Below are 11,602 nucleotides of genomic sequence, written 5' to 3'. Positions count from 1 at the left end.
TGAAACGTTAAATTTTTGTCAAACAGATCACAACAAAAACCTACATGAATTCCAAGAAGAATCTATACTGGCTATATTGTCTGACTGTAAAGAAATAGTATATGATTTGCTTTCCAGGAAACTGATTTGCTTTCCAGGAAACTGATTTGCTTTCCAGGCTCACCAGGGCGAGTATTAAAGGACCAGCGAGTAGGCAAGGCTAGGAGCAAAACTGCAAATTTATTTTTTTGGTCACCTAGCTTCAGGGAAGAAGGCGTGGAGGGTGAGGTCTGTCGGCCTCCAGCAAAGGAGGCCGAGAGAGTCGCCCCGTGGAGCTCTCCGGCGGAGTTCCTGCAGTCCCCACAGGAGTGGGGCTGAGGAAGTGCGCAGCAGCCCGCCTGCGGGAGTGGCTTTTATGTCCTGGGCCTGGGAGTGGGAGGGCAGTGGGCGGGACATAGGCGGGTCAGGGCGGGGTGGTAGGCGTGGCTAGGCGGTCCCGGTTTTTCTCTGTCAGAGGTCGGGTCGCGCCTGCGCAGTCGACCTGTGTCTTTCCCGGACATGGGAAAGTTGAGGGTGAAGAACCCGGAACTGCGCCATCTTGCCTCCGTTCGTCCAAACAGTGTAAGTAGTAATTATTGAAGAATAACTTTGCACTACTGTATCCCAATAACTTAAAAATCTGAACAAAATAGACAATTTTCTAAGAAAATATGTTATTCAAAATAAGTTTTAAAGAAGAAGGCAAATTCAAGTTAGTAACAACAAGGAAAACAATAGGATAGATTGAGAAGGAAAATTGTCAGCCTGGCGTGGTGGCTCACACCTGTAATCTCAGCACTTTGGTAGGCCAGCAGGGGAGAATCACTTGAGCCCAGGAGTTCAAGGCTGCAATTAGCCATGATTGTGCCACTACACTGCAGCCCGGGCAACAGAGTGATGAGACTCTGTCTCTTGAAAAAAAAGAAAGAAGAAGGAAAACTGTTAAAATTCCATGCCTAGAGAGTTTTGTGGATGAATACTTCAAGGAACAAATTAATTTTGATGCTATTCAACTATTACAGAGCATTACAAAATAAGGAAGAATTTCTGCTCTCCTAATAGCCTGTTAAGCCAGAATTACAGTGATGACAGTGATGCTAAAAGCTGATGAATGTGGCAGATGTACATATTCACCTGTGCATGCACACAGCCCCTGTGTCAGATGAGATGCTCTGAGCTGTGTGTAACAGGATCCTTGAGTAAGAGTCACTTAAATATCAGGGCATTTATGATCAAACTAGATACCACTAGAAGCCTGGGAGTAGTCGTTTTCATTGTTAGGTCAAGCATTTAATGAGGCCCTCTGGGACCACAGCTCCAGGAGTTCTGCTCTTAGAGGAGATAGGAGAGCAGGAATAGATAGGTGGATGAGGAACCAGAGCCAAGTCCAGAAATCAAGCTATGTGGCCCGTGCCACACTGACTGCCCGAGCCTACCATTGTCCCTTTTCATGATTCTTTTGCCATGATGTGTTGATGCCCTGTTCTGACTGATTGGGGAGTACGAATTGTATCTGTGTTTAAATAGTTTGACTATCACCCTGAATATACCAAGTAGTTCTGGAAATGTAGTATCCTAAAATTGGCATCTCAAATCAGCAGAAAAAAGATGATTTACACGGATACCTGTTTCATTGTTTAGAATAAAGTAAAGCTGGTTCCTGGCCTTACCTGTCCTAGTGATCATTACTAATAATTCAAAGATTAAAATGTTAAAAAAGAGAAAGAGAAAGAAAACCTCAGATTACTAGAAGAAAACAAGGATGAATCATCTTTAAAATCTTGGAATGAGAAAGACCTTTCTAAGCATAATGTGAAAACTAGAAGTAATAAAGAAAACATTTGACACATTTGACAACTTAAAAAAAAGAAACTTTCTGTATGGAAAAAATGGCATCCTAAAAAAAGTTGAAAGCCAAGAAATAAAAAAATCAGAATATAAAAACACTGCAAAAATGTATTTGCAATACATTTGACAGCTAAGGAGTTAATTTCCCTTATGTACAAATCCATGAGAGCTCTTACAAATCAGGGTCCAATAATTAAGAAAACGTCCACACCATCACTAATACTTGATATATTTAAATCTCGTCCTTCTTTTATTTGTTTGTCCACTAGATAATACTCAGTGTTGGATAGGGTGTGGGAAAGTGGGCACATTCATATGTTTGCTAATATAACTTTTTAGGAGGATAATTTGTCAAATTCGTTAAAACATAAAATATTTATAACTATCGGCAGATTCATTCCCGGAAGCATCATGTGTAGCTTCACAAAATTGGAAACAACTCAAATATCTATTGATGGGGATCAATGAGACAAATTAGAGTACATACATTAATCCAACCAAATGCTGATTGTCTACTATCTGATGATACTTGCATTCTCATGGAAGGAAATGCAGAGCAAATAGCTAAACAAATAGCCACACAAGGTTTGTAAACTGCTTTGAAGGAAATCAACATATTGTATTATAGAGCAAGCATTGGCAACATATGGCCCATGGGCCTAACCTGGCCTGCCACTTGTTTTTGTGTAGTTTGTGAGGTAGTTTGGATGTTTATCCCTTCCAAATCTCATGCTGAAATGTAATCCCCAATGTTGGGGATGGGCCTGGTGGTAAGCCTCACCTCCAACATTGGGATTATAGGGGTGGATCCCTCATGAACATCTTGGTGCTGTCCTCATGACAGTGAGTGAGTTCTTGCTCTGAGTTCACATAAGATCTGGTGGTTTAAAAGAGTGTGGCGGCTCCCCTCTCTGTCTTGCTCTTGCCCTCATCTTCCACCATGATCGAAAGATTCTTCAGGCCCTCACCAGGAGCAGATCCTGGAGTCATGTTTCCTATAAATCCTGCAGAACTGTGAGCCAATTAAACCTCCTTTCTTTAAAAATTACCCAACCTCGGGTACTTCTTTATAGGAACGCACAGATGGACTAATACAGCTTGTGAGTTAACAATGATTCTTACATTTTTAAATGGTTGTGAAAAAATCAAAAGATGAATATTATTTCATGATGTGAATATTACATGGCATTTGTACTCCTTTTATGTACCCACAAAAATTTAAAAATTTTTAAAACCTTAAAAAAAGAAAATTAGATGGCCTTTCAAATTTCAGTGTTCATAAATAAAATGCAATCAGAATGCAGCCATACCTATCTGTTTGCATGTTGTCTGTGTCTGCTTTTCACTGCAGTGGTAGAGTTAAGTCGTTTCTCTAGAGACTGTCTTTTTTTTTTTTTTTTTTTTTGAGATGGAGTCTTGCTCTGTCACCCAGGCTGGAGTGCAGTGGCGCAATCTCAGTTCACTGCAAGCCCCGCCTCCCTGGTTCACACCATTCTCCTACCTCAACCTCCCGAGTAGCTGGGACTACAGGTGCCTGCCACCATGCCCAGCTAATTTTTTGTGTTTTTAGTAGAGATGGGGTTTCACCATGTTAGCCAGGATGGTCTCCATCTCCTGACCTTGTGATCCACCCACCTTGCCCTCCTAAAGTGCTGGGATTACAGGCGTGAGTGGCCACACCCGGCCAAGACTGTCTTATAAAGGCTAGAATATTTACTTATCTTGCCCTTTGCTGGAAAAGATTGCTAACCCCTATTTTAGATGGAATAAATAATGAAGGGGCCAAGAGAAATGAAAACATATGTCTACACAAAACCTGTACATGAATGTTCATAGCAGCATTATTCATAAGAACCCCAAAGTGGAAATGACCCAAATTCCCATCAACTGGTGAACAGATAAAATTTATCAATCCATTTGTTTGATAAAGAAATGAATGGATAAATAAACAAAATGTGGTATATCCATACAATGGAATACTATTGAACCATGAAAAAGAATGAAGTACTGTTTCATGCTACAACATGAATGAACCTTGAAAACATGCTAAATGAAAGAACCGAGTCTCAAAGGAATGTATATTGCATGATTCCATTTATATGAAATAAGCAGAATAGGCAAGTCTATACAGACAGAAAGTAGATTGGTGGTTACCTAGGCCTGGGGGGGGGTTGGGTAGGAATGGGGAGCAATTGTTAATGGGGGTTATGAAAATGTTCTAAAATTTATTGTGGTGATAGCTGCACAACTCGTACATCTGCTAAAAGTTATTAAATTATACACACAAATGGGTTAATTGTATGGTATGTGAATATCTCAGTAAAGCTGTTTTAAGAAGAGTTGAGCATGCAATGGGTTTGGTAGCTGCTTTAGATAGGGTTTCAGGAAGAGCCTCTCCAAGGATGTAACATTTGAATTATGACTTCAAGGAAGAGAAAAGGCAAGAGAAGAATATTCCACTCAGAGGAAATAACAAAAGCAAAAGTCCTGAAGCAGGAAGAAGCTTGTCCTGTTTGAGAAACAACAAAGCCAAGCATGGCTGCTGCATTGTATTCTGGTGGGAGAACATGAGGTCAGAAAAGCAAGCAGGGTCTAGATCATCTGGCTCCTGTGGGAGCTACTCAGGAAGGCAGAGAGTAGGATGTTGGTTATCAGAGACTTGGAAGGGAAGAGGGGAGGGGGAAATGAAGAGAAGTTGCTTAGTGGGTACAAAAATAGAGTTAGATAGAAGGAATAAGTTCTAGTATTCAGTAGTGCAATAGGGTAATTTTAGTTAATTTATTGTATATTTAAAAGTAGCTAGAAGAATTGTAATGTTTCCAACACAGAGAAAAGATAAATGTTTGAGGTGTTGGATATCCTAATTACCTTGATTTGATCATTGTATGCATGCGTCAGACTATCACATATATCCCACAAATATGTACAACTGTGATATATCAATAAAAAAAGAATCTAGCTATAGTGGGAGATTGAATCAGCTCTCTTTGAAGAAGATGGCTGTGTGTAGGAGAAGGAGTTGCTTGAAAATCTGCTAGTCTATTAAGAAGGATCTGGGTGGGTAAACAACAATGTCTGCTATGATTATAACCACAGGAAGATACTGAGCCCTTGCCATGTGTCAGGCATTTATTCCTCACAGCATCTTTTGAGATCAGCACTAGTAATCTCTGACTCAAGTTACACATGAGAAACTGGAAGTTTAGTGAGGTTAACTACCCAATCCTAGGTCCCATAGATAAGTAAATGGGAGAGTTGAGATTTGAACCCAGGTCTCCCAAAAGCCAAGGTTTGTGTTCTTTTTTAAAAAATTAATTTATTTATTAATTTATTTTTCGAGATGGAGTCTCACCCTGTTGCCCAGGCTGGAGTGCAGTGGCGCGATTTCTGCTCACTGCAAGCTCCGCTTCCCGGGTTCACACCATTCTCCTGCCTCAGCCTCCAGAATAGCTGGGACTACAGGCACCCGCCACCACGCCCGGCCAATTTTTTTGTATTTTTTTGTTTGTTTTCAGTAGAGACAGGATTTCACCATGTTAGCCAGGATGGTCCCGATCTCCTGACCTCGTGATCCACCCACCTCGGCCTCTCAAAGTGCTGGGACTACAGGTGTGAGCCACTGCTTCTGGCCAAGGTTTGTGTTCTTTACAGTATCATCAAATTGTACCCCTCTCCCCCAAGCAAAAACGGAAAGCCATGTAGGCTAAAGTGGTTGGGAAAAGCTTTATGGAGGTGGCTGGATTTGAGGTAGACCCAGAAATAGAGATGAAAGGAGGCAGAGGGCAGCCCAGAAGAGATGATCAATGTGAGCTAAGATGCAAAGACTGGAGAACACAAGAGATATGCAGAACACATTGGTGAATTCACCTGTTAGTTTTGAGAGCTCAGTAGCAGAGTAATGGGATGAAGTCTAGAATGGTACACAGGAGCCAAATTCTGGCAGTCTCAAATGCTGTCCTGCCTGGGTGACATTGTCTGGTGGGTGACATAGGGACACAAAATGTTCTGAGCAGAGGAGTGACAAGGTCACAGTGTAGGTGATAAAGAGGAGTATGGTAGTGAAAGGCAGGAGTAGAATGGGGAAGACACTGAAGGCATGGACTAGAGTTACGGGGCTGTTGCCATCCTTTAGCTCTGAGGAGTATGGCTTTTACCTTTAAGTGGGGGTAGTGACTGTGGCTGCCCCCCAAAAATAGCTGAACATATGAATTATTTCCATGCAATAAATAATTGGACTTGGTATTTGAACAGAGCATGGAGCTTAGGAGAGGAAGAAATCAAGGAGGATTCCAAGGCTTGAATGACAGAAATAGGGAAGCTTCTAGAATTAGATGCAGGTAAAGTGTATACAGAAAAGAACAAAAGACTAAGGATTCCTCAACCTTGGAGAATATCATAAGTGTAAAAGGTGTGCAGACCTTGCTAGTCACCAACCTGGTATCCACCTGATTTTCTTTACTAACTTAACCCTCAGCAGCAATGTTCCTGCTTCTAAAAATACATTTCCCAGCTCCTTTGCAGTGGGGATGAGCATGTGACACCGTCTCAGGTTGTGAGACCTAAGTGGAAGCGTGTTGAGGATTTCTGGGAAGGTTCTTTTTTTCTCATGTGAATGACAACCTTTCTTCCTTGTGGCTTCCTCTCATTCTGCCTGGATGGAGGACAGGAGGCAAGAGGTTGAATAGCCATTTTGCAGTCATGGCTAACCATGAAGACAAAAGCCACCTGCTAAGGATGAGAGAGCAGAAAGATAGAAGCTGCCTGGGAAACTGGGAACATTGCAAAGTCATTGTGCCAGTCTGGATTGTCTACCTATGCACTTCATGTGAAATAAGAAAAATGAGGCTGGGTATGGTGGCTCACACCTATAATCCCAGCACTTTGGGAGGCCAAAGCAGGAGGATAGTTTGAGTCCAGGAATTTGAGACCAGCCCAGACAACATGACGACACGCCATCTCTACAAAAAAAAAATTAACTACTGTTAATTTTTGTGGTGGTGTGTGCCTGTAGCCACAGCTGCTGGGGGAGCCTGAGGTGGGCGGATCACTTGAGCATAGGAATTTGAGGCTGCAGTAAGCCATGATTCTGCCACTGTTCTATAGCCTGGGTGACAGAGAGAGACCCTGTCTCAAAAAAAAAAAAAAAAAATCTAGCCGAGCACAGTGACTCACACTTATAATCCCAGCACTTTGGGAGGCTGAGGCAGGTAGATAATCTGAGTCGGGAGTTCAAGACCAACCTGGCCAACATGGTGAAACCCCGTCTTTACTAAAAGTACAAAAAATTAGCTGGTCGTGGTGGCAGGCACCTGTAATCCTAGCTACTCGGGAGGCTGAGGCAGGAGAATCACTTGAACCCAAGAGGCAGAGGTTGCAGTGACCTGAGATTACATCATTGCACTCCAGCCTGGGCAACAAGCCTGAAACTTCGTCTAAAAACAAAAAAATGTTTATTTTGTTAAGCCGCTGTAGTAGGGTTACTATTATATGAAACTAAATGTAATTCCTGACTGATACAGTGGGTTAGAAAACAAAGGAGAGAAAAGGAGTGATCAGATAAGTAAGAGGAGAGCCAGAAAAGTTCAGTTCACAGGAGCTGACAGAATAGAGTCTGGATCCAAAGAGGACATTTGCTAAAGGTTGTAGAGTGGGTGAGAAGGCGGAGAGGGTGTTCTAAGGACAAGCTCACCACCAGAGCAGAGCCATAAGTGAGATGGTGAGACTGGCAGTGTCACTGGTATGGAGTAGAGAAGAGGTCCATGGAGTCAAAGGGGCAGAAATACATGCATTGTCAGGTAGTTGAAATGAATGTTGAAAGGAACTGGGATGAGGGCAGGAAGGATAGAAAGAATGAGAGTCAGGTGCCAAAAAGCTATCGAGGAGTCTAGGAATGGGTCCCAGAAAGCAGGACTCGGTGTTGCCTTTAAAGACAGTACTAGCCAGCATCTAGGCAGGGTTTCCCAGCCTGTCATGTTCTTGGAGATGTCACAGCGACTCAGTTTGTTTCCATTTATCCTTTATTGACCAGATGTTCAGTAACAGGCTCTCACTTTCCTGATTAATAAAGTTGAACCTAGAAAGCTGTGTGATAACTGACTAACTTCCTGGGAAGTATGCCCTTCCTAGGATTCGCATGCTCAGAATTATGCCTGTTTTTCACAGATACCTGTGCTTGATTTCCAGGTAACTGGGAAACCAAATCCATTGTCAGAAGGTTGCTGAATGAGCCCAGAACTGGAATGAAAGCACTCCTGCTTGGATGCGTGTGCTTCCTCAGAAGTGGTAGTTCAGATGAATCCCCTGCCGCCTCTCTCCATCTGGACTGTGTACACATCTCTTAATGCTGGGCCCCAAGTCTTTCTTTAATCACACAGTGCCCCTACAGCTGCTGAGGTTATGGCTTTCTTCACGCTCTGATCCAAGCCTAAGGATAGCCACTGGTCACCTGGACAGGTCTGATGTAGGTGTGTCTGTTGTCTTCTCAGTCACTAATTTAAAAGCCACCTATAGCTAGGTGGAGAGACTCTGTGTCTGGTTCTTTTCATCAGCTGTGCACTGATTAGCATCATTTTCACTGTCACGGGATGGTAGTTACCCAGCTTCATCCTCAAAGTCAGGGTGGAGGGCACATCACTGAAAGCCCTATGAGCCCAAGACAAATGTGGATAATCATTTTAGTTCTTACCAAATTGATACCAGAACTTCAAATCACAGAATTAACACAAATCCTAATGGTGGCCAAGCAGTCTTTTCAGAGGCTACCCATGAACTTCCAGGAGCCACAGGGGAGTGTTGGGCTGAGGTATCAGCCCACCAATGCATGGACCTGCTCCTTTCTGCATAGGTGGGCATGGGATAGTCTTTGCTGCACAGAAGGCAACAATTTGGCTGGTGGTTGGCAGGTGCAGTTTTTGGCTCAGAAAATATGGCTGCCAAACCCATAGAGTAACACTTGTTCTGGGTTTTCTCAAGAAAAGTCAGGAAATATTTGGAAAAGGTAAGCAAGGCACAAGCCACACCCTTTAGTCCCTAGGCCTGACTGTGTGCCTATTGCTCTGTGTTGGTCAGGCCCCAGCTGCGTGGCTGCAGCCAGGTCTGAGTGCCTATCTTTCAGACAATGTGGCAGCAAGGTACCTGCCCAGGACAGTGGGGCTGTGGACACCTGGGTGCTGGTAGAGCAATGGAACACCCTGGAGGACAGCCTGAAGACAAAACTGAGGTACCGCAGCAGCAGCCATCAGTCTCCTCAAAAGGCCACTAGGAAGTCAAGTTTTAATATGAAAATAACTTGGGTTCAGTGATGCATGCCTGTCATCCCAGTTACTTGGGAGGCTGAGGCATGAGGATAGCTTGAGTCCAGGAATTCGAGGCTGCAGTGAGCTATGATTTTGCCTGTGAATGACTACTGCACGCCAGCCTGGGCAATACGACGAAGTCCTATCTCTTGAAAAAAAAAAAAAAGAATTAAAAAATATGTATATAAGACTGTTAAATGCCCTAGAGGTAAAATGTTTTATTTTTACAGGAAGAGGGATGCCTGTGGAGCTTAAGCACAGGTTAGGTGACACTGTCAGGAAGAATGTGAAAGGGATTCTTTTCCTGAGCAAAAAGTCAGACCACATGATTCTAAGGTCTCTTCCAACTCTGAAATGCCAGGTTCTGTCACCTAATATATGACAATTGATGGGGCTTATACAGGGAGACTATCCAGTATTTATGCATTTGCTGTGCTTACTTATCTCCTGATCATTAGTTGTTAAAATCCTCGCAGCCATAACTTTGACAGGAATAAAATGACAGTTTTGTTGAATGTAAATGAACACAGAATACCATGGCTTTGGAGATAAATTTTAAAGCACTAGGTATATTTGGATCAGAAATACATAGGTATCTTGTTGATGCATGCTAATACAGAACAATAGTCAAGAGATGTTAAATGAAGATGAAGCAAGGGTAACAGTATAAAGCGCATACTTCCAGCTGGGTACAGTGGCTCACACTGGTAATCCCAGCACTTTGGGAGGTAGAGGTGGGTGATTCACTTGAGACCAGGAGTTCGAGACCATCCTGGCCAACACAGTGAAACCCTATCTCTACTAAAAATACAAAAAAATTACCTGGCATGCTGGTGCGTGCCTGTAGTCCCAGCTAGTCAGGAGGCTGAGGCACAAGAATAACTTGAACTCAGGAGGCAGAGGTTGCAGTGAACCAAGATCATGCCACTGCACTCCAGCCTGGGTGACAGAGCCAGACTCTTGTCTCAAAAAAAAAAAAAAAAAAGCAAGCGCATACTTTCCTCAATTTCAAAAAATGACATATATGTATATAAATATGTATATTTGTACATTCATGGAATAATTCCACAAGGATATCCAAAAATCTGATACCAATGTTTTGGTCACTGAGTGGCTGAAGGTAAGAAAATAATTACTCTCTACTGGTTACTTTTTTTGTATTTTCAACTTCTATACATTGTGCTTGTATAACCTGTCAATAATAATAATAATAATAATAATAATAATAATAATGAACCTTAGCTGCCTTACCAAGAAACCACAGTTACTGGCAGGCACAGGGAAGGGTAGGGAGGCTGTGGAAAGGGCAGCCTTTGGGGGGCCCAGGGAGAAGAAAGTCTGTATATAAATACAATTCAGTCCTGCCCACATTTAGAAATTATTTGCAGTGAATTCCATGTGGGACTAGATTAGTTTGAACTTGAGCCACCCTTGAGTGGATCATAAAAGTGAAAGGGGCTGGGCGCGGTGGCTCACGCCTGTAATCCCAGCACTTTGGGAGGCCGAGACGGGCGGATCACGAGGTCAGGAGATCAAGACCGTCCTGGCTAACACGGTGAAAACCCGTCTCTACTAAAAAATACAAAATCTAGCCGGGCGAGGTGGCGGGCGCCTGTAGTCCCAGCTACTTGGGAGGCTGAGGCAGGAGAATGGCGTAAAGCGGGGAGGCGGAGCTTGCAGTGAGGCGGAGCTTGCAGTGAGCTGAGATCCGACCACTGCACTCCAGCTTGGGCTGTTAGAGCGAGACTCCGTCTCAAAAAAAAAAAAGGTGAAAGGGGGGTTCATGGCTGTTCATGATAACAAGTGATTACTTTGGGCTGTGGATATTTTCCTCAAATGCTCTAGTCTTCCTGGATGAACAGCTGGGCGCCTGGGTCGTGTCCTCATTCTGCCACTGCTAACAGTGTGACCTTGGGTAACAGACTCTTTTCACTGGGCCTCTTGGAGAAGTAAGGAGCTCACAAATGTATTGTCTAGTTTATTCTGTCTGAACCAGGGTGTGGGTGCGGAAACACCACTGCAGAGCAATGAAAACCAAAGGCTGGTCTTGAGGAATCGGAGAGTGTATCAAGGAAACCACAGCAGAGTGGGGCTAAGCCTCGAGAGAATTACCATATCCTGTTTTCTGTCGGAGCCTGGCCAGACCCTTTGCCAGGTTCCAGTGAATCACCAAATCACTCTGGGCATGGCTCAATGCACAGATGGCGCTGGGAGCTGGGAGAGCCGCGTTAGGCGGGAAATCTCTCCTGCGCTAATCCCAGGAAGCATATGCTTAATTAGGCAAGGGTGTGTTGGACTTCCAGAGTACAGATAATTGAAAATCAGTGCAGGAGATGGCTTGATTCCGCCTAAAAAAAAAACAGATGAAATATATGGGTAAGTGAAAAAATTAAGGAGGCCCAAATTTGTTAATCTTTGAATTTTATTGTACACTTAACTTT

General features: G+C 43.3%; 1 pseudogene; it reads left to right on the top strand.

Annotated features, from left to right (window-relative positions):
• The first annotated feature begins 557 nt into the window (after positions 1-557).
• LOC108519602 (thymosin beta-10 pseudogene) overlaps positions 558-11,602 on the top strand; it is a 25,940-nt pseudogene continuing 14,895 nt past the window's right edge.

This window comes from Rhinopithecus bieti, unplaced genomic scaffold (genome assembly GCF_001698545.2).
Source record: "Rhinopithecus bieti isolate Rb0 unplaced genomic scaffold, ASM169854v2 scaffold_48776, whole genome shotgun sequence".
In the NCBI taxonomy this organism is placed as follows: domain Eukaryota; kingdom Metazoa; phylum Chordata; class Mammalia; order Primates; family Cercopithecidae; genus Rhinopithecus; species Rhinopithecus bieti.
Note: the sequence above shows the minus strand (reverse complement) of the source record. Positions and strands in the feature narration are given on the sequence as shown.